We start from the raw sequence: 27,636 nt of genomic DNA, 5'->3' as shown, positions 1-27,636 counted from the left end.
CTACCTAAACTCATTTTAAATATAATTTGGATACTTATTTTTATATTAAGCCTTTTAAAATTATGCCCATTCATGAAGGTCCATTAATTTTGCTCAATGGTCTAATCATACAACTAATCCTTTCATTTCCCATTTATTTACACATAAGAACATCTAAATTTCCAAAGTTAACACTTTAGTCCTTGCACTTTGAATCTTTACAATTTAGTCCATGATTGGAAATCAAATCAAAAACATAATTTAACCAAACCAAACCCGTTTAACTAGACATACATTCAAACAGGCTTCCAGAAATTAATTTCTAATCATCGTATGTTAGAAAAAAAATTGAACTAAATTTTAATATATTAGAGCCACTTTCATAAATAATCTTTGTAGGTTACTACTTTCATAAACAATTAAAACTCGATATATACCTAATAAAACCACAACTCTTCCCATCTTATTTTGAAAACTATTTGGGTAAACAAAATTCTTTTTTGTGCAACGTTGTGTAAGTTTATTCTTTTTTGGTACACTTATGCCTAACTTTTCTATTAATGGTATAATTAGGCATTTAACATTTTTGTATAGTTAGGTTGTTTAAATTGTATTTTTCTTTATTATAATTTGATACCTATCATTTTTTAATCATATATATTTAATTTTAATTTGTTTATATTTATAATTTTAATATTATTTAATTAAAGAGATAATATATATTACCTATTCAAAACTAAAATGTTAAAATTTTAAATATAAAGCTTCTAATTTATATATATATATATATATATATATATATATATAATTGCATCCAAAATTGAAAGTTGAATATCTAATGGTATAAAAGCAAAATACTTAATTAAATTGAAAATCGCTACACACAAATATAAAAATTGATATGAACCAAGCGACCCCGACGATAGGAATTGTTGTTAACGCTTCAACTTTGCATGATTTTATTATTTTTTATTCTTCGTTTTAGAGTCGTTTTTATAAAATTTGAACCACATAGTCCTCTATCACTTTAATATCTATGCAATTTCAATTTTTACAATAAATTTTATTTTTTAATTTAATCCCTTAAATTTACATAATATTCAATTTAATCCTTTGACTACACCTTTTTGTAAATCATTTCTTCTCGTCAATTCCTTGAATATTTTATACTTTAATCAATACTTTATCTTCAAAATGTTTTCTTTAAAAAATATTATGAATCTATTAAATTATTTTGAATGATATTTGGTTTATTAAATGATATTATAAATCCTACTTACACATATAAAAATAATATGAATATATATATGAAATTTATTTAAATTAGTATTGATTAATATGATGTTATTATTGTAACACTCCAAGTTCCGGACTAGTAGTTTCGAGTTTACCTGAGATGTATGTGGATCATGTGGAGTTCATAATTAAAGTTGTTGGGCCAAGTTTGGGATTAATTGGGTTGAAACTAAGTCCAATAAGTTATAAAATGAGATTTTTAAATATAAGGCAAAGTGAGAATGACCAAAGGGTAATTATCCCATTTGTGAAAACATGAGAGCTTTATATCTTCCTTCATCTTTTTCTTTTCATTTCCTTATTTCTTATTTCATACTCCTCATTTCCTCTTCAAGTGTTATAGCTAAAGTTAAGTTCTTGAGGATCTTTTATACTTCTTTATGCTTCAAATTCATCTTCAATCCCTCCATCAATCTTGGTTTGATGTTTTAAAGCCTTGGGTTTTTTATAACTAAAGAGAAAGTGATGGTTCAGCAGCTAAGTCTTGGAGGAAAGTGATAGCTAACTAAAAGGAGCTTCATTTCGAGATTCTAACATCAAAGTAGTGTATTTCTAATCCTTTGAAGTCTTAAAGTTTTCATAAGCATGAAGATTTGTTATGATTTTGGTATTTAAACACTTTAGGGTTTATGCTTAATTTCATGATTATATGACATTGTTGGTGTAAAACATGTGTTTTATGATACTTTATGACTCTAAATAGCTTCCCTAAGCTTAGAACATGATTTGGAACCAAACTAAGACCTTTTGGATGATTTTTGGTGTTTTCTAAACTTAAATAAAGTTGTTATGGGTTCACATACCTATACTATGTGAACAATATCGATACTGGATGATCAGTATCGATATTGGATGATAAGTATCGATTTCTACGCATGTTATAAGAGGAGTATCTGTAATATCCCAAAATCAGGGTTAGTGACTAAAATAGAACTTTTGAAACTTTGAAGTATGATTTCAAAAGATTGTAAAATATAGGGACTTATTTGTAAATATTTTTGAGGGATTGTTGGTAATTATTAAATGAAGTAAAGGGTAAAATGGTCATTTGACAAGGAAGATTTTTATTTTCCCTTATAAGATAAGGAAACCACGTGGGAAGAGGAAAAAAGAAGTTCCGGAGTTCTCTTCATCTTTCTTCTTTCTCTCCATCGTGAACCAAGGTTGCAAAGGTAAGTCCTCTTGTTAGATAATTTCTTGTTGAATTCAAGGTTTATTTATGATCATTAGATGATAACTAAGCTTAAAGAAAGCTTAAATCATCTTAAAAGCAAAGGATGGTGGAGTTAGGAGAGATTAAAGATTAAGAGTTTTCAAATGAAATCTTGGAATAGAGTTTATTACTCAAATTGGAGTATAAATTTGACTTGTCATCAACTTAATTAAGAGATATGAAGTGATAGAATTGAATTAAGAACATATTGAAAAATTGGTATGATTATTGATTTCCATATGGAGAAAGGAATTTTGATATTTAAAGGGTGATAAAGGAGTAGAAATGAGTTTAAGTATGTATATGAGAGTTAAGAATATGATAGAGGATGTAATATGAAGTGTTTAAGTAGAATTGGAGTGATTTTCCGGCTTAAAAATGAATTCTGGGCTATGTGCATCGATGCACATTCAATGTGTACCGATGTATCAAAGGTATTTCCAGAAATTGTTCAGTATGCATCGATGCACATGTAATGCATCGATGCACCCATTAAAAATGGAAACATCAAATGCAATTAGTGCATCGATGCATAATGAGTGCATCGATGCACCCCCTTAAAATAAAAACATCGAAGGTGATTGGTGTATCGATGCATGGGTAGTGCATCGATGCACATGTTAAAGAATGCATCGATACACTGTAGAATGTATCGATGCACTTCAAGGATAAATAGAAATAGACATTTATTTTGGTCTACGAAATGATATATTAGAGTCTATTAATGGGATACTGATATGTATCAATGTATGATTATGTAGATATCAAACATGAATAAGTTCCAGAACGATTATCAAGTTAAGATTCGATCGAAGAAATGAAATCATAAAAGCGGTATTGACTAGTGAGGCCAGGTGAGTGCATTTTATTTTATAAGATTATATGGAAATTGGACTTGTGATAAGTCTATTTCCTATAGTAATAGCTCATTAAGTCTTGATCATAAGTATGTTAACAACATGAAGTGTATGTATGTTTGATTATATGAATTGATATTTTTGTATGTGCTATGTTGTTTACGTAAAAACACTATTAAGTGTTAATGAGATAATATAAAATAAGTTATGAAATTATAAAAATATAGAAGATAAGTCAAGTGATATATGGAAATGGAAGTAGATGTCTATGAAGAGTTATAGCAGAAAAATATAAGTCATATGATAATGAAATATAAGACTATGTGAATACATGGTTATGAGATAAAATATGTAATAATAGGAAAATATGATGAAAGTGAGTTCATGAGAAGTGATAGGAACTAGGTAAACATGTGTAACAATATATGCTTAATAGAAACATGAGTTGGACAAGTACATAGTGGTATGATCCATTATGAGAATTAGTATAATAGAGCTTTTTGATTTAATGAGAGTTAAGGGAACTAAATAAGATTGAATTATAGAATGAAATGGGAATAATATATCAATTAGGAAACTTGAATATAAAAAGGATGATACGAATATATAAGATAAGTTATATGTTAAAGATTTATGGAGCTATACGAAAAGGTTATAAGGAATATATGAAATTGAATTAAGTAAATAGATTAAACTAATATATAAATAAAATATTATTAAACGATATATGTTTAGAAATACGACATAGTTTATGTAATCTAAGGGAATACAAAGAAATGAAGCATAAGGTAGAGGATATGACATAAGTTATTATATACATATATGATATATGTTATCAAGTAATATGAAAGGACTCTGAAAATTTATATAAGCTATGTGGAAGAGTTCTAGGGGTTTCTATGTACTATATAAAGTATATAGGATTATATGTGAACAAGATATGATATGTAGGTTTACATGAACATCTAGAAATGATCTAAGCTATATGATATGATCTACATGATTATATGCAATTTGGATATATGTTATATGCCATTGATCTATGTGACTACGTGAGAAAGAATATAAGTTATGTGACATGTAAATGTGAATTATATGAAAATGTTCTACGCGTAAGTGAACTATATGTATATATGAATATGTGAAATGACATAAATGATAATGCCCATGTTATGTGTCATGAGAGCTAGGGGTATAGTTGGCATGCCATGATTCGAGGGTCTACGCGGTCCTTCGGGACATATATGTATTCTTTGGAACATGTGTGAGGTCTTTTAAGACACATACTTGATCCTTGGCATATGTATATGATTCTTAAGGAATTTTTTACGTGGTCCTTAGGGACAACCTTATATGGCACTTCGGTGCATTTCTACACGGCACTACGGTGCAATTCTATGTGGCACTTCGGTGCAATTATACGAGCTGTGGTGACAGCATTAGTGCACAACCTCTATAGACTCACATATCTATAGTTCTCATATGTATACATGGGCTAATAAAGAAATAACAATAAACATATTAAATGTGACTTGTATGCTTTTGTGCTATGAATGGTATTATATGATTTATATGATGATATGTGGATTGTATGATTAAATGAGTCAAATGTTGGTTAAAATGATAGGTATAAGAGGATATGTATCAAGTGATATAAACGATAATAATATTGATAATGAAATAAGGCTAATGATGGAAATGATGAGTGATGAGTATATGTGTGTGTATATGTTCTTATATGTAATGATATATTGCATAGGTGTTATAGGGATTTGTTACACGAATAAGGGTATGAGTGATAGTAGTAATTGTTCATGCATGATTACAAGCTTTAGTTTATAGTTTATGTTTATTTGCCTCACTAAGTCATAGACTTAGCGTGTGATTGTTTCACACGTAGGTTAAAGAAGAGAGAAGAGAAGCGAAGAAGAGCAAGACATGTCAGTATCTCCTTTACAAAATTTCAGATCAGAAAATAGATGATTTAAAAGTGTTTGGTTAATTTGAATATTGTTGGCATGTACTAATTGATTGAGTTGAATATGCTCTGATCGATTTTGATTATTTTGGTCAATTTATGTAAATAAGCCGCTTTTATTTTAATGAAAGTTTTAAATTTTCTTTGAATTTTGTCAAGAGTCAAAGTTTGAAGAGTCAATGTGACACCTCATACTTGTATTCGTGTCGGGTACGGGTTGGGGGTGTTACAGTATCGATCATGCATCCCTAGTATCGATATTAAGGGTGACAATATCGATAATGGAATGATTTTTGGAAAAATAAAAGTTCTTTTTGGTACCGATACTCAAATGGATATTGATACTTGACTAGCGACACTGAATATAGGGTATCATTACTACCCATTTTAGATGGTTAAATTCGACTTCGTTAATGTAACGCCCCATAGACTAGGTTAAAAGTTTTGGGTTAACTCGAGATGGACTTTGGACAAGTTTCTTGGCTTATAGGAAGCCTTGACCTAAGAACAAGTGAAATTAGGCTTGGATTGAGCCCAATAGTGGATAAAAAGAGTATTTTTAGTTTACAACTGAAATAAGGAGGATCAAGAGTGTAATTAGACCATTGTTCAAAATTAAAGCTGAAAACCATTAAAAATATATGATCTCACGTCTAACACACTCTTTTTTACAACTCTTCCTTGTCTATACTTTTTCTCCTTCATCTTCATTTTTTTCTCGACCTTGAGCCATCAAAGATAGAAGCTTTATTGTATTCAAATCCTAGTTCAGTAACTTAAAGGTAAAAATTAAAGTCATCATTTCTAGAACTTCCTTTTGAGACCACAAAATCAAGGTTTGGCCATGGTTTTAGAAAAATGGGTTTTGTAGGGGGTTTAAGAGATTTAAGGAATTCAGTCCATTTTTAGTCATTTCTAGGCTTATGAAATATTTTTAAAGTCTTCTAAACCTCTACATTCAGCTAGTAACCCCTTGTGCTTAATTCTTTTAGTGAGGGAATTTGGAGAAAGCTCTAAGGCTAAGGGGAAGGAGAAAATCATCTTGAGTTGAGTCTTGGACGTTTCCAGCAGCATAAATTAACAAGGTAACTCACTCCTAACTCAATTATACCATATGTAGCTCATTTAGATGAGATTTTGTAAGTTGCATAAGTTTGAAGCATATTCATGGTAGATTCATTATTTAGGTGTTTCAACACGTTTTAAGACCTCTTTATGACCCTAATATCAAATAAAACACTTAAACATCTATTGGGAACCTCAATAGGGCATTTGAGGATATAAAGATAGGATTTTCGTGCCAAAACAAAGCACTTCGTAGTGATGGTATCGATAATATATATATTCTTCATTCAGGCAAAAAATAGACAATTTTAAAGGGCTAGTATCGATCCTCATTCATAGAGTATCGATACCAGAACAAGAGTATCGATAATCCCCATAGGTGTATCGATACTGAGGTATTTTTTCAAAACATCGAACTGAAATTTGGTATCGATACTCAGTCAAGTATGGATACCCCAGAACCAGTGTATCGATAATCAACCTAGGGTATCAATACTACCTTAAGTCAATAGCCCACATCATTCATGAACTTTTGGTAATTCGTTCGTTTATATTCAACCCAATCTTGAAATTCATTTAAAATATTAAGAACTAATCAATTTTAACCTTAAACCTATTAATATTTTAAAACTCAATTAATTTTAAACCCAAATAAAAATAGCCAAATCAATTAAAGAAAATATAAACCCGAAGTTATTTGTACATAAAAAATTCTTCTCAAATATAAACTCAATTTATTTTCATTCGTTTATGTTAGTTCGTTTGTGTTCGTTTATCATTTTAACGAATAAACATGAACGAACACGAATAAACTACATTTCTTAATGAACGAACATGAACAAGAAATTTGGTTCATATAGTTGTTTGTATTCTTTGTTTATTCAATTGAAATTAAACGAACATGAACATACCATCGTTCTTGTTTCTTCAGTTCGTTTACATACCTATTTATGAACTTCAAACATTCAAAAAGAATTTTACTTTTTTAAAAAACAAAATAATTTAAGCATATTATTAATTGTCACTTTTAAAATATTTAAAAAAATGTTACAATTTTATCACATAATCTCCAAAAAGCTATTTTTTAAAGTAAATTTTAAAAATAAAAATCCAAAATTAAAATGGAAAAAGAAACTGAAGTTAATCAAAATCAAATTATTATTTATTTAAAACTTTAAAAAATCAAATTTGATTGAATTAAATTTAAATTAAGAATAAAACTTAAAATAAAAAAAATAAACGAAAAAATTCACTGGAAAAAATAAAATAGTATTAAAATTGATTTTTTTTTTAAATATCAAATAGAGGTTAACTAATTTTTACGCACAAAAACTGTTGAAATATAAAAAATAAAGAAAATAAGAATGACAAGCTACCGTTAGTTTGATGGTTTACTTATTATTACACGTGTCATTTTAAATGTGATGGGGGCAGAAGATTTTTATTCTATTTAAAGGCCTTGACGCTTCTTCTTGCTTTGCATTTTTCCTTCTCTTTCTCCGTCACTCCTCTGCCGCCCACCGCCACCCTCCGGGCCCTTTCAACCTCCCTATATTAGGCTCCCTCCACTACCTAGGCTCTCACCCTAACCAATCCTCTTCGAGCTAGCCAAAACCTATGGCCCACTTATGACTCTCCGCCTAGGTTATGTCACCACCGTCGTAGTCTCCTCCGCTGAAATCGCCAAACAAGTCCTCCTAACACACGATGAAACCTTCTCCGACCACAAAGTTCCGGATTCCGTCGCCTCCCAGCCTAACCACGAGTCAACCCTTGCATGGGCAGTCGGCGATGGAACGTGGCGCAACCGCCGGAGAATATGCAACACACAGCTGTTCACCGTGAAGAGACTGAACTCGATTCAACACCTCCGCCACCAGAAAGTGCAGCAACTCATCGAACACATCAACAAGAAACGTGTTTCCGGATCCCAAGTGAATATAGGTCAACTCACTTTCGCTACGGCATTGAACTTGATTTCCAGTACAATATTTTCAACGGATATCGTGGACCCTGTTTCAGCACGGCGCAAGAGTTCAAAGGATTGGTTTGGAGTATCATGGAGTATTCAGCGAAACCCAACTTGTCGGATTATTTCCGATGCTGAAAAGGTTTGATTTGCAAGGAATAAGCGTATAAGGTAGTCTTATATGAGATTGCATGAGATATTTGACGTCATGGTTGATCAAAGAATGGAGGTTAGAGCTTTGGATTCCATGACCAGAAATGGCGATTTCTTGGATGGTCTTCTTGATCAATGTGAAGAGAATGCCTCCTACTTCACTCGCCAAAATATCAAGCCCTTGATCCTGGTAAGAATTTTGCTTACTTCTCCAACAATTTTAAAAATATACTCCATAATTTTATTACTTATAAAATTACTATTGAACAGAACTTATTCATTGCTGGAAGTGATACATCTGCACTAACAACAGAATGGGCGATGGCAGAGCTCCTTAGAAAACCTAAAGTGCTACAAAAGACAAAAAGAGAACTCATGGAAGTCATTGGAATGGAACCGAAAGAGCTGTGCATGAATCAGACATTGATAGACTCCCATATCTTCAAGCTGTCGTCAAAGAAACTATGCGGCTCCATCCTGTGGCTCCTCTTCTCCTACCTTACAAAGTCAAAAAGGATATCGAAATATGCGGCTACAATATACCGAAGAACGCTCAGCTTCTGGTGAATGCTTGGGGTATTGGCCGAGACCCCAAATACTGAACTGACCCTTTCTCGTTTTGTCCTGAAAGGTTCATTGATTCCAGCTTAGATTTCAGAGGTCGTGATTTCGAGTATATACCATTCGGGGGTGGTCGAAGGATATGCTCAGGCATGCCTCTTGCGGTTCGGATGGTGCATTTGATGTTGGCATCTATGATCCATTCATTTGATTGGAAACTTCCCCATGGAATGAATCCACAAGACTTGGACATGCAAGAACAGTTCGGTACCACTCTCAGGAAAGCTGTACCACTTTGTGTTGTTCCTATTTATCTTGTAGAACACAAAACAGGTTAAACTTTTGGTTGTTTTTCTTTACCGAACGTATTAAAAGTTTATGCCAGGCACTGGTAGTGTTCTCCGATCTACCTGTAGCATTTTAAATTTGGTCAAATTGTATTAATGACCATTAATGTAGGTTTGAGTAAATTTCTTTTTTCATTATCAATTTTAAAGGTAGTGGTTGCTGGCTAATATCAAAATGATCATGTCCTTATTTAACAACTTGTTGGTAGTAGCAGTAGGTTCTCATTGCCATTATTCATACTCGCAAACATTCAATTGAGTCTCGCCGCTCATCAATCACACCACCTATTCGATCATTACACGCCAAAGTCACCCCACCACTCTTGAATTAGTTCTATACATTTAATCGTCTCATCCATCACCTATTACCAACGATTATAGTCATTTTCAACGATCAATCATCAAAATTTCATCAATCTCATCGTCACATTAAGACAAAAAGCGCATTATTTAACTTCCATTGACATTTCATCTGAAATTCATGTCCACATTTATCACCAATTTCTGTAAATGATCATCACGCTCAAACTCTATTTATAGCGTTCAAATCTCCGATACTAAAATCTCAAGCACATCATGCACTAGTAGAAGAAAATCAAATGCAACAATCAATCTAAACAAATATCACTTGTAAATAAATCCAAATCAAAGGGAGAAAAGATGAAAGAGCAGAGGAAGAAAGAAACTCATCTTTCACTGATTGATAATATTGAGTTGCAATAATTTATCATAAGATTCAGATAGTCAACTGATTATGGAGACTACAAGGAGCGATATATTCAAACTCAAATCAATTCAATAATTGTTGATGGAAATCCGATAAAGTTTGATATAAGATTTTAGTTTTATTTTATGGAATTTGGATTTATTTTTGAAAAATCTAAACTAATAAAAAAAGAGAAAAGAAGAAAAGTTTGGTATAATTATTGATTGAAGGATAATGGTGACCAGATTACCAACTATGATAGTTTTGTTAATATGTTATTTGGGTTTTTCATTCATAAGCCAAAAAGGAATGGCTTAGGGCATGAATCAAATTATTTTAGTGGATAAAAGAATGGTTGTTATTTTTAGAAGTTTTAAGTTCGAGCACTAGAAAGAGACTGTAAGATATTTGAGCATTCATTGTTAAACAGTTGAGAGTCTTTCGAACGAATACTACTACTTGTAAGAATCCTAGATGAATAACAAAAGAAAAGAAATGACTTATGTTTGTCGTCCACAAATGCCGCTACCTTTTTTGCAGTTGGTTTTAAAGGAGCGGCGCTTAGAAACGCCGCTATATGACTGAAAAACGCCGCTAAAAACATGTTTTTTTTACTGTAGTGAAACTTTCATTGCGACTTTAAATATTTTCTCTTTTGTATATTAATTTTTTGTAATTTAGGTAACAAATATTAACATATGGAAGCTCATTTTTTTATAATTAATAATTATAATTTAACTTTTAAAACTTAAAATGAAATTTATCAAAACATTAATGATGATGGGTGTATTTTAACTTTCGAATACGTGATAAACAAAATGCCTTCCATTCCACTGGTGTATATTTGCATGAATAAAATCTTCAACTATTTGTCTTTTGTTTTACTATTACTAATAGGAAGCTTGCCAACCCTGGTTACCAGTTATGGTTTAACTATTACCAGGCTCGAGAATGATTGGTATATCTTATTTATGAGTTAACTATAGGATTGACCGCTTTCTTTTATGTTTTGTTCACTTTTCCTTATTTATTTCAAAAAATATAATATATAAACACTTTCATTTTTATTTAATTAAGATGTGGTCAGCGAGAGTTAACTGTCGTTAGACCTTTAACGGATAGCTGATGTGGCACAATGGATAAAACTAAAAAGGGTAAACTATATAAATGGTCACTAATGTTTGAATAAGATTTTGTTTTAAAGTTTCAAAAGTAACAAATTGATCACTAAAACGTCAAATAGATCATTGAACAATACTTTTATATCTAATTTACCCTAATAACTTTCTAATTTTTTTGGGCATGTTAAAGCAAAGAACTGTGTATATACACATACATATAATACATACAAGTGGAAGAAAGAAGCGTGATATAGAACAAATCGGGCACATACCATTCCGAGCTGGAAGAAGGATATTCTCGGGCATGCCTCTTGCGGTTCGGATGGTGCATTTGATGTTAGCATCTATGGTCCATTCATTTGGTTGGAAACTTCCTCATGGAATCAATCCACAAGACTTGGACATTCAAGAACAGTTTGGCACGACTCTTAGGAAAGCGATACCACTCTGTGCTGTTCTTATTTAGCTTGTAGTCTACACAAAACGGGTTAAGCTTTTGGTTTGTATAATGCGGATTGAAAACTAATGTGACAGAAACAATTAAAAGCAAACTAGAATTTAATGATAAAATGATATATGGTTAAAGTAAATCGTAAAATTTAATTCGTAATTTGATCACTTATTTCAATATAGGGTTATTTAAAATTTCTTCGAATAGATTGCTTATTGTTAATCAAGATGCCCTAATAACTTTTTCTCTTCTTAGCTACTCGATGATCAAAGAGACATTCGAATGATTACTTTTCTTATCTATTAGACAATCCTACAGAGAAGCTCCTAGGATTTAATCTTGTCAGCAACATTATGAATTAAAAAGACTCATCCCTAGTTAACCAACTAACATTAACGCAGATGATTCAAATTATATATATCATTATAAGTCGTTCATAGATTGTTTAATACTTGTATTAAAACTGCCCACAATTAAAGATGAGAAGATTTAAATTAGCAATATAAAGATTTAATAAATTGTAGATTGACTAGTCAATGCAATTCATAAATCAATAATTTATATATAAAGAATAGTTAAAATTAAAAATAAAGAATATAAAGATAAACTAATGTAAATCAGAAGATGTACTCTGAAAGGAGGTATCGAAAAATCTATTGACGATGACACTCATCTAAAATGATCACAATATACTAACTTACAAATAGAAACAACTCAACGTTAAGCTTTACAAATTCAATAGTACATTTTCGCTCCACTATTCTTTATCTGGTTTATAAATAATAGCATGCTAAACAGTATAAGACTTAAAATTACAATATATTTGAATCTTCCTAGCGACTTCAGTTGTTAAAAAAGGTGTTGTTTGTTTTCTAGAAATATTGGGTTCGAGTAGCTACATGCATAGTAAAAATTAACAATATACTACTAATTAGAGATAATACAAAGTAATCATATCATTTTACACTTAACGGTATTTTCGACATTCAACACTTAATGCATTGTTTTTTTTTTTTGACAAAACACTTAATGTATTCTTATTATTCTCAACGCATAGAGTTTTCGTAATACATTAATAAGTCCACAGAATATCATACACATATCATCGAATTAAATCCTCTAATTTAATCATCAAGTTTGTAGAAGTGGGCTTCAAAAAAAAGTTTGTAGAAGTGTTTTCATAATTTATACATGCAGAGGCATTTTGGTAAATTTACCCCTCTCTTGAACATTTATTGCATTTTAAAGATGCTAGACCGACTTAATTGCATCATGTCCCCCAAACTATAATCTTTATTTTAAATTGGTCCTTAAAGTTTTGAATATCTCAATTTCATCCCTAAATTGTGACTTGTGTTTAAAATTAGTCTTTAAACTTTTAAACATTCTAATTCCGCCCCTAAACTATGACTCTCTTTCTAAATTGGTACCCAAACTTTTGAATATTTCAGTTTAATCCTCAAATTCATCCAAATATGTGATTAGTTTCAACCATGATTTAACCTAAAATTTTTTGTCAAACATATAATAATATAATTTGGCCAAACGATTTTAATAACAATAGATGCGATTAGTATATACATTTGGGATGAAATTGAAATGCTCAAAAGTATAAGGACTAATTTAGAATGATAATCATAATTTATGGATGAAATTAGATTATTTGAAAGTTTAGGGATCAAATTAAAATAAGGGTCTTACTTTGAGAACATGTGATGCAATTAACTCTTTAGATTATTTAACTTTTATTCTCTAACGTAACTAGGTATCTAAGTTTTTGGTATTATTAGATATTTAATATTTATTTAATTATACTGATTCATCTTACAATTTTGAAGCGGTTTAATTAAAAAATAGTATATATTACATATCTAAAAATTAGACTACTAAACATTTAATAACATAAAAATTACTTAATTGTAAAATTATCGATATCACGATATACGCAAATATAAAAAAATATATTTACCCAACCACTTTTTGTTAATGAGAACCAAATTTCAACCTGAGTTCCGGTCCTGCTACGCACTGTCGCCATTTAGATCTGTTTTTCTCCATTTGTTTTGCAGATGGCTTTGACCCGCTACAGGTTAGTTGAGACGGTGCTTTTGTTAGCAACATCAAAATTCGATTTAATTTGAAAATTTATTTTTTTCGATTTAATTTGACATATGAAAATTAGATTCGAATTAATTTCAAGTTGTAATTTTATAAGTTAGATTAAAAAAATTTCAAGTTCAAACCGAGTTTTAAAATACAACTTAAATAATTCGAAATTTTTAGTAATTAGTGAATTGATTTTCAAGTTTGAGCTGAGTTCCTCGATATTGTGGGAAGTTCTACCATGCGGCAGCCTTAATATACGGCTAAAGAAATACTCTACCGATTTTATTATTATTTTTAACAAATCCGATAAAAAATTATCTAAAACATTATTATTTCTACCTAAAATATTAATATTTTTTAACATTTCCGGTAAAATGTCAATAATAACAAAACCGGTAGAAAAAATAACAAAACCAGTAGCGCTTTACCGGATATGTTAATAAAACCTATAAAACACCCAATAATAAAAAATTCGGTAGAAATAATAATATTTCCGGTATTTTTTTACCGGTTTTGTTAAAAATATAATAACAAAACCAGAAGCGTCTTTCCTTAGCCGTATATTAAGGCTGCCGCACGTGAGACTTTCCCCGACGTTGTATCATAAATGTATATCACATATGAAAAAAATATAAAGAAATACACACGTATTGTATATGGTTACAAAAACATTTAAATTGAAATCAAATAATATTATAATATTATAAATTTAACTAAATTCGATAACTAAATTTAAACTCAAATAACTCAAAAATTCGACTTAACTCGCTCTCGTTGCGTTGTCTTTTGTTCACTTTTTTCTAACAAAAATAAAATCGAAAATCAAAGTTAACCTAAAACGATGTTTTAGTTTTTTTACCCCACCTATTTAAATTAATTAATGATTTATACACACTTTATTCTATTTTAATTTAAAAGATTAATTGTTTTACAAAGGGCTTGACCCGTTCCTGTTCTTGGGTTGCGTTGACTTTTTTTTATTTTTTAATAATGATAACTAAATTTTATTAATAAAAATGAAAGAACTAAAATTACAACGTATTTAAAGAAAAAATTAGAGAAAATAATCATAAAATACTCATACATAAAATTAAAATATTAAACTCAAAGGTACGAAGATAATAAAACTTTCTAAACATCAAAACAATTTAATATTCTTCATAAAACTTATTGTCTCTGTCAAACGAGAATTTAACCTAAAACGATGTTTGAGTTCCTTTTTCATTTTCAGATATTTTAATTATTATTGATTTCTACACTGTTTACTAATGTTAAATCGAATTAAATGAGCATTTCAGGACAATGACTGAATCAAATGTGTATATAATAATTTCGTATTTTTTTCTATAGACATCTATTGTTTTTTATTGATGTATGCGGGTCGTAATATGTGTATTGTATGCTTTCTTGGAATATTCCATTCAAATTATTTGAATTAATTCAATTTTTTTATTTGATCTTTTAGTCAAGCTTAAATTTATAAAATTTGAATAATTAAAACATTAAAAAAATTAAAACGAAAACATTTTGGTCTTAATTACAATTTTGATTATTTTATGATTTGATTTATGATTTTTTTTATTTAATTAATTCTTTATTTTAAGTTATTTTTTTATCATATTTAAATTGCATGCTCTTCAATTACGGTAGAATACATATGTGACTTCAATTCTAATTTTTGATAAATTTTTTTTTATTTAATCCTTTAATTTTATATTTTTTTAGATTCCTCCTTTATTTTAAGTTTATTTTTCATAAAATTTGGACCACATACTCAGATACTCTTTTACCACTTTAAAATATCCATGTAACTTTAATATCTTTTTAAAAATATTTTTTTTAATTTAATCTCTTAACTTTATAGTTTATTCAATTTAATCCACTGGCTAAAACTCTTATAAATTACTTATTCTCGTCAATTTATTGATTTCTATAAACTCTAGCCAATATTTTATCCTCAAAAATATATTTTTTAAAAATACATTAAAAATATATTAAATTATTTTAGATGGTATTCGAATTATTAAATAATATTATAAATCTCACTTACATATAAAAATAATATGATATATATATATATATATATTACATGTTTAAATATTTATTTAAATTAGAATTAATTAATATTATAATACTATAAATAATATTAAATTTGAACAAAATTTTAAATAAATATATTTAATTTAATCCGAATTTTATAAATAATTCCACTTAAAAATTAACTAAAATTTAAATAATAAAATAATATTAACTAATTTAATTAATTCTAGATATTTTAATACAAAATATTTTTATGCAAATAAAAGCCTTTAGTTTAAAAAAAAATCAAAATTACAATAATAATTTATAACTATAAGTTTAAACTAAACATATAATTAGGATATTTCCTATAAACATTAACACGAAACTAGCCATTTAAGATCATATAGGGACCAAGCAAGGAAAAATTTAAAAACTCATCCAAAAAACTCGAACAAAAATAAAGATTCGAATAGATTTAACTGCATTGATAAACAGGCCATAACAGAGAATCAAACAACTGAAATGCCACCAACGATAGCAAATCAGAGCTGAGTGTTGTGAGAAAACTATCTCTGAATTCAAACCGCATATCCAAATTCATCCAAGGATCCAAAGCAGAGCAGATCAACAATATAATAAATAAACGCCATCTTACCCAGTCAAGGCGATGCTAAATTTAACCATAAAAAATAAAAAAAAGAACGATCAAATAATCAATAGAGAATATTGAAAATGTATCAAAAGACAATAAAAAACATGCCATACAAACTGATACATGTACCAAAGTCCATAACAATGACAATGCATGCTTCTTTGGACTAATGTTTTTACTCGAACACATTAGAAGAACAAAGTCTCAAAATTCAAAGCATATTTATTGGTAAGCATAATGTGAATCAATCTTTTAAAGATCCTAATGTTTCTTCCTTTGATGTTTCAGATTCGAGGTCGAATCATTTTAAAGAGAGGGATAATGATACATGCATCACAAAGCTCACATCAAAGAAAGATGGGCTAACGCTTCCAATTGAACCACACGACCAAGCCTTGGAAAAGAAGAACAACAAATCACCAGACTTGTGACTATTTTTGAATGAGATTCTAATGTTATTTGCTGAACATTTCTTTTGAGTTACAACCGGTTGTCTCTCAGCTTACCAAAAATTCTTGAATCACATCAATCCGATATCAGGAACTCAAGATACACTCATTTTAGTGAAGACAATGCATGCAAAAATTTCTATATGGGATTGATGAGATTTTGTAATTATTACAATTTTTAATATTTTTATTGATTATTTGTAATATAATTTAATATAGGATGATGCATTATCTTATAGGATTATTTTATTATTTTATTAGGAATTAAGATCGAGTTAAAATTTTATTCGTTGTTTTATTATTTTTATTAGGAATTAGAATTAGAACATGTTTAATTTATTATTATTTTATTCATTAGCTATTTAGGAATTTTAAAACTCCTCCCTTATATAAAGACACTTCATTCAACTTTGTAAACACATTTTTTCTTGAATATAATACATTGAGAGTTTATCTTTGCAAGTGTTGATTACTTGTGCCTTTGAAGTTTTTTCATTAAGTTCTTTTCTAGTTCTTTGTGAGAGAGATCTTTACACTTCGGTTCGCCTCTTCATTACGATTAGGAGGGCTGATTAGAGCCATTTATCGAGTTTACCTTTTTATTACGACTAGAAGGGTTCGATAGGACAATTATCCATCTATTTTCATCTTCCACAACTCCATCATCATCATCATCATCAAATTACCATTCTCGCCCATCATCACCAAAACCCTAGTTTTGGCTAAATTATCTATATCCTATTAGATTATTTATCTTTGTTTTTATTTCGTTCTATTTATTCTATCTTATTTATCATCATCTTATCTCTTTTGTTCAATTTTCTAGCAACCTAAACTCCACAAAACCTTAGTTGCACATCATCATCTTCTATCTTCCTATCGTTCATTGATCGAGTCTAGAGCTTTCTAGGTTTGATTCTTCAACGACAAGTAACGTTCATCATCTCCACTTATCTATCAATTAGTATCAAATTTGGTACGATTCTTGGGAAGAATCAAAGTAATTTGACTTGTTCTTTATGCATCACCCGTCGAAGTACCCCAACAGAGCTTGTTCGCACAAGTTCATCATTTTTCATGTTCTTTATAAATTTTTTTCAGTTTAGTTTCAATTCTTTCTTATTAGTTAGTTTTTTTTCATTGAAAAGAAAAGAACAAAATAAAAAAGGAAAAAAAAGGAAAAAAAAACTTTTAAGTAACTCTTTCCTCTTTATTATCTATCGAACTCTGACACGAACATTGAAAAGCTTTTTGATAAGAGAGTTTTAAAGAGTAAAAGATCGACTTCCTTACCTCTCAGAGTATTACTTTATTCAAGTGACTTGTGATGTTCCTTGTTTTCTTTGATTTTTCTTTTTCACATTACATATTTTGTTGGGTGTTGTGAATTTTTAGGATGTTTGAACCATTACAATTTTTCAGACCTAGTTGTATGGTTATACGTCAGCCTTTAAACACTAAAGATTATGATATTCAAATAACAAACTTATTTCATTCCCTATGTTTGATCCAAGGTAAACTTTACTCCATAATCATTGATAAAAAAAGTTGTGCAAACATGATGAGTAGCTACTTGGTAGAGGCACTCAACCTACCTTGTCAACAACATCCATAAACATATTGTCCACACTGGGTTAATGAAGGTTTTGAGATGAAAGTCACCAAACAATGCCTAGTCAACCTACATATGGGCAAGTATTGTGGCGATATTTGGTGTGATATGTTTCCACTAGAAGCTTCTCACATCATTTTTGGGAAGACCATGGATTCATGAAAATGATGCTACCTATTATGGTAAGGTAAACAAATACACTTTGTGTAACACATTCCATATGTTAAGCTCACAAGCTCAGTGACAAATAAATAACCCTACTATACTACATGCATTCAACATATACGCATGATACAATATGGTCATGAATAATTGCAAACACTAGAGCAAAACAAGTAAGTATCATGGTGTTCGGGGTCACTTAGCCTCGCAGAACTCACACTCCTCTTTACTTACTAAGACATTTAAGGAAAACATGAGTCACATATCACTAATGTCTATTTAAACTTTGGGTTAAGCCCGAATCACGAAGTTTCGGTACTTACCCAACTAGTTTATTCCTCTAGAGTACTCGGGACGTGTCTGGGTCACATAGCATTGACACAACATCCAACTAGCATTAGAGTACCTAAGAACTAATTTGGATTTATCTGGATAATCCTTATACAATTTTACTAATGTCATTACTAACTCGGGTGTCCTCATCGTTTTCCGAGCAATCAAACAAGGGCATAAGTTTTATGGAATCTTACCTCATTAAGACCTTATATTATCATACAATTATTAAGGTTACCATTTGTATACTTATGGAATAGTATACCCCCTTGAAGGAACCCAACCCACATTTCTCAAATCAGCTAGCAAAATTGTCCAAAATTTCACGTGGGTATTGATTCTCGTTTGGGAGTATCGATATCAAAATTGTATTTGTTGTTTCAGAAATACCCTAGTATTGTTACCCCTATATAGATTATCGATACTACCCCTTGGTATCGATACTCCCTTGAGTATCAGTACTAAAATTATATTCTAGAATCCGATTGGGACCCCGAGTATCAATACTAACCCCTTAAGTATGGATGCCATACGAACATTATCGATACTCCCTAATGAATATCGATACCCTTCTCACAAACATTTGATTTTTTGCCCTTCCAAGAAGGGAAGTATCGATATTGTTTATCCAGTACCAATACCCCTTGCTCAAAAAACCCTGTTTCACTTACTTAAAGTCCCCCAAATTGATCCTAAAGAGTCTCTTAGGCCTCCAAGTGATGTTTAAAGCTTATTTAGTCCATAAGAAACATAAAAGGCCACAACTTTACACAAGAACAATAACAAATCTTGTTTTCATGCTTTAAACTCTCACCCAAGTGCACACGAAGGTTCATATGCCTAAACATACATCAAAGCCATACATATTGATCTACAAGAAGTAAGGTAAAATTAAATGTATTACTTTTCCTTAGGAGTTAAAAATAACCCCAAGTTTACCCAAGTATCTCATTTCCTTTGTCTTGAACCCTTGAGCTTTTCTCCACTTCTCTCACTAGAACAAACAATAGAAGTGAGTCATTAACTCACCATAGAAGATTAAATAAGGTAGGAACAATTTTTTTAAAGCTTAGGAAGAGTCTAAAGCCACCCATGAGCCCTAACCAACAAAACCCTCCTTAAACCCAACTATGACCACCATGGCCAAACTCTATTGTAACACCCCTAAACCTGAATGGGCCTAAATTGCCAAAATAGGCTACCGGAGAAACCCTTGATTTCCAAAACTTGCTCATTTTCTTTTAAAACATACACATAATATCATAAAACATATAAAATAGTTTATATTTTACAAACCGAAACTTGTGACACATAATTTAAACAAAAATATACATCTCGATGTTTAATAAAACAATTACATAAGTAAGGTTCTTTGAATACACATACCCACTAAAGCTATAGTAGAGTACTCTGAATGAGATTCTGGAAATCTTGCTACGAAAGTGCTCTACGAACTGCTTTAGCTATTAACCTGCCAATGGAAAATATCCGAAGGTTGAGCTTACAAAGCCCATAATATAATCGCTATCTAGAGTATCATTAAGAGTTTCATAAACATAAGCGTGCTAAAGATAGGGTACAAAGCAGTAAGTATATACATGATCTTGATCAAATGCTATTTACTTAGGCTCAACTGTTTTGTTGCTAAAATAAGGGTCTCACGCTTCTCATCTAGAACGTTATGTGAATGCTTATTTATTATCTGAAGAATTGACTAGCCTAATATTTGGCTCGGGTTCATTTCTAAGTAGTGGAACTGTATTCAATCTTATTGTATTTCCCTTCAGAACCTCTTAAACTAAAAAGGGCGACTTACTTTTACTAGTTTCACTGACATACTCGAAGTTCATACTTTTTACAACCACCGAATTAACATAATCATCGTACCACTTATCAGATGTCTCTTGTAATGATCCTTGATCCTGACTATTCGTATTCGTCCTTGTTCAAATATATTTTAGCGTATTACGCTTAATATGATCACTCCTGATGTAACATGCTCTAACGAGTGTTCTAGGTATACTTGGTCATTTGTGTCCCTTACGGACTAAGTCTTACTAATTCGGATCATCTTTAGCTCTTACGGGCCTTAATCGGGTCAAAACTAAACCTCCAAAGTGAGTAGTATTGATACTCTACTTGCAGTATCGACACCCCTGAGTATTGATACAAAAAATGTATTATGTCATGAAATTGGGCCTCAATATCGATACTGACACCCTGAGTATCGATATTGACACCATGAGTATCATTACTGTAGGGGCAATATCGATACTCCCCTTGACAATATCAATACTCCCAGTCTTAAATCCATAATTTTAGCTCAGTTTATCCAGTATTGATATTGTTTCTTCTAGTATCGATAATCAAACCCTAAAACGGTTATTTATGCTAAAAAATACCCAAAAACCATCCTAAAAACCATATTTTGGTTTCTAGTCAAGTGCTAAAGCATTAGGGAGTTAACTAGGGCCTTAAGGTAGCATAAAAACATTTTAATCTCTAAAACTTCATTTAACATAAATAAAATATAAACCCTAAAATGATTAAATACACAAATCATAGCAAAACTTTATATTTATGATATTTTAACACTCCAAATGATTAGAAATACACTACCTTGGTGTTAGAAACCCAAATGAAGCTCATTGCTTAGTCAAACTACTTTCCCTGGGATTTTAGTGAAAACTACCACTTTTCTCTTTAACTAGAAAGAGAACAAGACTTTGATTCAATAAAACAATGTCGTTAGAAGAATTTAGAACAAAAATGAAACATGAAATTTACCCAAGATCTTACCTTTCTAAAGAACTTGGAGAATGAAAGGAGAAAGAAGAGAAAATGAAGAAGATGAATGAGAAATGAGAAGTCCACGTAAAACTTGATATAAAACCCCCAGCTTTAGCTTCAAAATCCAACAATTGTCTAATTTCTCTTTTGGTCATTTGCATTTTGTCCCTTAATTAAAAATACCATTTTTAATGCTAAATGGGGCCCCAAACCAACCCAATTAAGCCCAAAAACTTAATTTATAATTTTACGAGGTCCACTTACCTTTCGGGTATTCTCGAAACTACTATCCTGGAATTTAGGGTGTTGCATCCATGGTTGTAAGCTTAATTTGAAGTTCTAGAGGAGGTGATTTCAAAATTTACCTTCTTAATTTCAGACCTAGAGTATACACCAACAAAGCTTTCACCTTTGATGAAAGGACGAGAAGAAGAAAGAATAGATATTTGATTCGGAATAGGACAATGGTGAAGAAAAAGATATGGAAGAGTTACTTCTCTTTTGTGTATTCCCTGCCATGACTTCATCATACCATTAAGGGGGATCAACCTTTGAAACATTTCAAGGGTAAATTACACCCCTAGTTATCTACCTTTCATGCCCAAATTAAAACACCCTTTTAAAACTTTATTGGGCTCAAGTCCAAACCAAAACAGCTATACATTAACCCAACACTATTAAATGGGTTCCTTTGGCCTATCTAAAGCCCATTCGGGTTACCTAAAACTAAAAACCCAAAATTGGGGTATTACACATTAAACTTAGATGGTAAGCCTTACTATCTTTGGCCAATGTCACTAAAAGAAATCTTGAAAGATTAAAAGAGAATTTGTAAGGAGGTAGGTAAAACAAGAAAAGAAAAGAAAAAAATATAATGAAACAAAAAGGCCACAACCCATAAAAGCCAAGAACATAATCCACAGGAGGTGTGTGAACCTAATTGTGAGAAGAAAATAGTGATTGAAAATACATATGGAGCACAAAAGAATTTAAAGAAAACATTCTTCATAAAGATCCTTGTATTCTTGTCCACTTTAGACAACCATTGATTTCGATTTCTAACAATTACACTAGCTTGTCTAGTATGTTTGTTCTTCCTTTATAGAGTTGAAATAGTGTTAGATGACCCTGACGAGTTACCACCAGAAAGCCTTAATCACGGTCCCATATCAGTGGTGAATCATGAGTTAAAAAAGTCCAAAGGTAATTTGTTATTACCCACTTTCATGATATTCTAACCTATTTCTGCTCCTTTTACAGGGTAAGGCTCTTGACAAACCCTTTAAGTTGTTAAAAGACCTAGGTAAACAACACATAGTAAAGATGCAATATCCCAGAGGTTATGCAGTCCAAAACGCTCCTCACGAGAATTCTCAACTCATGAACCATACTTAGGAGACTTCATGGATTACCTTATCAAGCCACTTGACATGGTTTTTAAACACTCCTCTCGCCTCATAAGAGTAAAACCATGGAGAAAACTTACAGTAGTTGGTGCCATGTTGAACTTCAACCTGAATACCAGACTACAAGACTTGTGGGCAAAAGAGGATTTAAAAATAATAAGAATTTAGTTCCAACAAGGAAGAAACCTCTTTTAAAGAACATAAAGACATCATCGATCCAAGTAAGTGTTTTTCAATTTTCCTTTCCACACACCTAATTCTCTTTCTCTTGGAATTTAAATTTGTGGACGAATCCTTTTGAGGAGTGGGGGAATGATACATATACCAGAGTCCTTAATAATGACAATGCAGCTTCTTTAGACTAATGTTTCTACTTGAACCCATTAAAAGAACAAAGTCTCTACGATTTAAAGCATATATATTTGGTAAGTATAATGCAAATAAATTTTTAAAGATCCTAATATTTCTCCCTTTATGTTTTAGATTCGAGGTTGAATCCTTTTAAAGAGATAGAGGATGATACATGCATAAAAAATCTCACATCAAAGAAAGATGGGTTAACGGTTTCAATTGATCCACATGACCAAGCCTTGGAAAAGAAGAACAACATAGCAGTAGACTTGCGACTACCTTTTGACTGAGATCATGATGTTATTTGGTCATCATTTCTTCTAGAGTTATGAACAGTTGTCTCTTATATTTCTAACGATTCTTGAATCACATCAATTCGATATCAGGAACTCAAGATACACTTATTTTAGCGAAGACAATACATGCATAAATTTCTATACGGTGTTAATACGAGATTTTGTAATTATTACAAATTTTCAATATTTTTATTGATTATTTGTAATATAATTTAATATAGGATGATGTGTTATCTTATAGGATTAGATTTATTATTTTATTAGGAATTAAGACGAGAGTTAAAATATTATTCGTAGTTTATTATTTTTATTAGGAATTAGAATTAGAACATGTTTATTTTATTATTATTTTTATTCATTAGCTATTTAGGAATTTTAGAACTCCTCCCTTATATAAAGGAGACTTCATTCAACTTTGAGAGTTTATCTTTGCAAGTGTTGATTACTTATGCCTTCGAAGCTTTTTTTCATTAAGTTCTTTTCAAGTTCTTTGCGAGAGAGATTTTCACACTCCGGTTTGCCTCTTCATTGCGATTAGGAGGGATGGTTAGAGTCATTTATCGAGTTTGCCTTTTCATTGCGACTAGAAGGGTTTGATAGGACAATTATCCATCTATTTCCATCTTCCATAACTCCATCATCATCATCATCATCAAATTACCATTCTCGCCCATAATCACCAAAACCCTAGTTTTGGCTAAGTTATCTATATCCTATTATATTCTTTATCTTTGCTTTTATTTCGTTCTATTTATTTTATCTTATTTATCATCATCTTATTCTTCTGTTCAATTTTCTAGCAACCTAAACTCCACAAAACCCTAGTTGTTGCACATCATCATCTTCTATCTTCCTCTCGTTCCATGATCAAGTCTAGAGCTTTCTAGGTTTGATTTTCGACAAGAGCAACAATCTTCCATCTGTTGTCACTTCTCTATCACAAACAGAGAAAATGTATCAAAAGGCAAAAAAACGTGCTATAAAAATAAAGAAGATTGAAAATGTACCAATACACAATGAAAAATGTTTCATGAAGGTAAAATTATTAGAAATTAAAAAAAAGGCTTCTACAAAAATAAGGGTCTAAATTATACCTCGAAAAACGTTTTAGTGCCTAAAGATTTTTCGCTAAAAATAGGTGCCCAACATTTTCTTAGTTACTTTAGGTGCCTAATGTTTTTTCCGTTGCCATTTTAGGTGCCCGAACGTTAATTACCGTTAAAAACCCGTTAAGTGACATGTGTCACGTTCTAGTATTTTTAAGAATTTTTATTTAATATAAAAAATTTTTTAAAAAAAAAAACTAATTTTTTCAAATCTTAAAAAAACTCGAAACTTTTAAAACCTTAATCTTAGTTCCTTTGTCGTTGTTGGCCGTACTAACATTGTCAATCAATTGAATACCCAACGACGTGTGACTTACCAACCACCTACGACCAAAACCCCCATACTTTTGCAACTGATCGAACACCTAAAAACGGTGTAAATGAAAATTTCGTTTTGAAGGCTTAGAATCCTAAAAATACCTAGTCACAAACCCTAATTCTCAAATTATAAAATATTTAATTTATAAATCAAGGGTGGGATACATTTGATGCAAAGGTGTTGTAATTCCTAGTGAAATTTCATCGTAAGTTTCTGTTGCAATTGCATCCCAATTGGAGCATTCAGCGAGGATGAAGGGTTAGGAGGAGGAGAGGGATTCTGCGATAGGATGGGGGAAAGAAGGCGACGCAGGGGTGGGAGTGGGACTCGGGGAATTTTTTTTCTCTAAAACAATTTTTTTTTGTTTTAAAAATACCAGATTAACCGAATACCTAAAAGTATAACCGAAAAAATGTTAGATATTTATTTTTAATGAAAATTTTAGACATTATTTCAAGGCATGCTTTTGAGCACTTATTTTTATATTAACCCTAAAAAAATAAAAATAAAAATATTACGAAAAAGTAAATGAAAAAATATAATAACAGTCTTTGGCAACCAACTTGGTGCAGCTTCCAGCCAACAGAACTAAAGAAAGTAAAACCAGGCGGCACAGCTTAGAATATAATATGTTTGTCGTTTTTTTCCTTAAGAACGCGGCTACTTAAATGCCTTGATTATACGCAGTTCCAATGCTAAAGGAAAACAAACATGGAGCTCTATATCTTCTTATTGTTTTGCATGTCATTCTTCCTCCTCTTCTCCGTCGCTCCTCCGTCGCCCACCGCCTCCCTCCGGGACCTTTCAACTTCCCTATATTAGGCTCCCTCCACCGCCTAGGCTCTCACCCTAACCAGTCCCTCTTCAAGCTAGCCAAACCTATGGCCCTCTTATGACTCTCCGCCTAGGTTATGTCACCACCGTCATCGTCTCCTCCGCTGAAATCGCCAAAGAAGTGCTCATTACTCACGATGAGACCTTCTCTGACCATACTGTTCCTGATGCCGTCGCCTCGCAGCCTAACCACGAATCAACCCTCGCATGGACAGTCGGCAATGGAAGGTGGCGGAACCGCCGGAGACTATGCACACAGCTGTTCACCGTGCAGAGACTCAACTCGCTTCAACACCTCCGCACCAGAAAGTGCAGCAGCTCGTCGAACACATCAACAAGCAACGTGTTTCCGGGTCCGAAGTGAATATAGGGCAAGTCACATTCGCAACGGCATTGAACTTGATTTCAAGTACAATCTTTTCCACGGATATGGTGGAACCTGATTTCAGCACGGCGCAAGAGTTTAAAGAATTGGTTTGGCGTATCATGGAGTATCAGGGAAACCCAACGTGTCGGATTATTTTCCGATGTTGAAAAGGTTTGATTTGCAAGGAATAAAAAAACATATAAGGCAGTCTTATATGAGATTGCATGAGATATTTGACGTTCTGATCGATCAAAGAATGGAGGTTAGAGCTTCAGATCCCATGACCAGAAATGACGATTTCTTGGATGTTCTTCTTGATCAATGTGGAGAGAATGAGTCCTACTTCACTCGCCAAAATATCAAGCCTTTGATCCTGGTAAAAATTTGCTTACTTTTATAATAAATTTTAAAAATTATAAGGATAATTATTATCAATGTATAAATGATTATTTTATATATTTTTTTAATATTTTAATATTCAATGTTTTAATTTTTTATCAAACATCTCAGGTTAGATGGATTAAATGATTAATAGTTAAAGTGATGATGTGGTATGTGCTATCCAAAGTGACACATGACATGTGTCATATACCTAAAATGATGATATGTCTAAAATGATGATGTGTTATGTGTCATATCTAATTAAATATAGAACAAATATCATGTTAATAACATGTGTTGACAATTTTTCATCTAATAAATTATTTTACTAAAAATTAAAATGTTTGAACTAAAAGATTCCAAGAAAAGAACAAGATAAATGCATCGTTTACGTAACATTGAGTACTAATATGAAAATAACTATTTAATATATAATTGAGTTGTGTTTAGCTTTTTCTTGTTGTTCGGTTCACAAAAGTAAATATTACTTATATAAAAAAATATTAAACAGGACATATTTCATTGCTGGAAGTGATACATCTGCGGTAACTACAGAATGGGCAATGGCAGAGCTCCTAAGAAACCCTGAAGTGCTACAAAAAGCAAAAGAGAACTCATGGAAGTCATTGGAACCGAAAGAGCTGTGCATGAATCAGACATGGATAAACTCCCATATCTTCAAGTTGTCGTCAAAGAAACACTGCGGCTTCATCCTGGCGCTCCACTTCTCCTACCTTACAAAGCCAAAAAGGAC

The 27,636-nt window shown here is 31.2% G+C and overlaps 2 pseudogenes; both read left to right on the top strand.

The window, feature by feature from the left end:
• Positions 1 to 7,752: 7,752 nt before the first annotated feature.
• Positions 7,753 to 9,532, top strand: LOC120174342 (annotated as a pseudogene).
• Positions 9,533 to 25,992: 16,460 nt separating this feature from the next.
• LOC120174340 lies at positions 25,993 to 27,630 on the top strand (annotated as a pseudogene).
• The last annotated feature ends 6 nt before the right edge of the window (positions 27,631 to 27,636 follow it).

Source organism: Hibiscus syriacus, unplaced genomic scaffold (assembly GCF_006381635.1).
Source record: "Hibiscus syriacus cultivar Baekdansim isolate YM2019G1 unplaced genomic scaffold, ASM638163v2 tig00112050_pilon, whole genome shotgun sequence".
Classification (NCBI taxonomy): domain Eukaryota; kingdom Viridiplantae; phylum Streptophyta; class Magnoliopsida; order Malvales; family Malvaceae; genus Hibiscus; species Hibiscus syriacus.
This window is presented reverse-complemented; position numbering and strand designations above follow the sequence as displayed.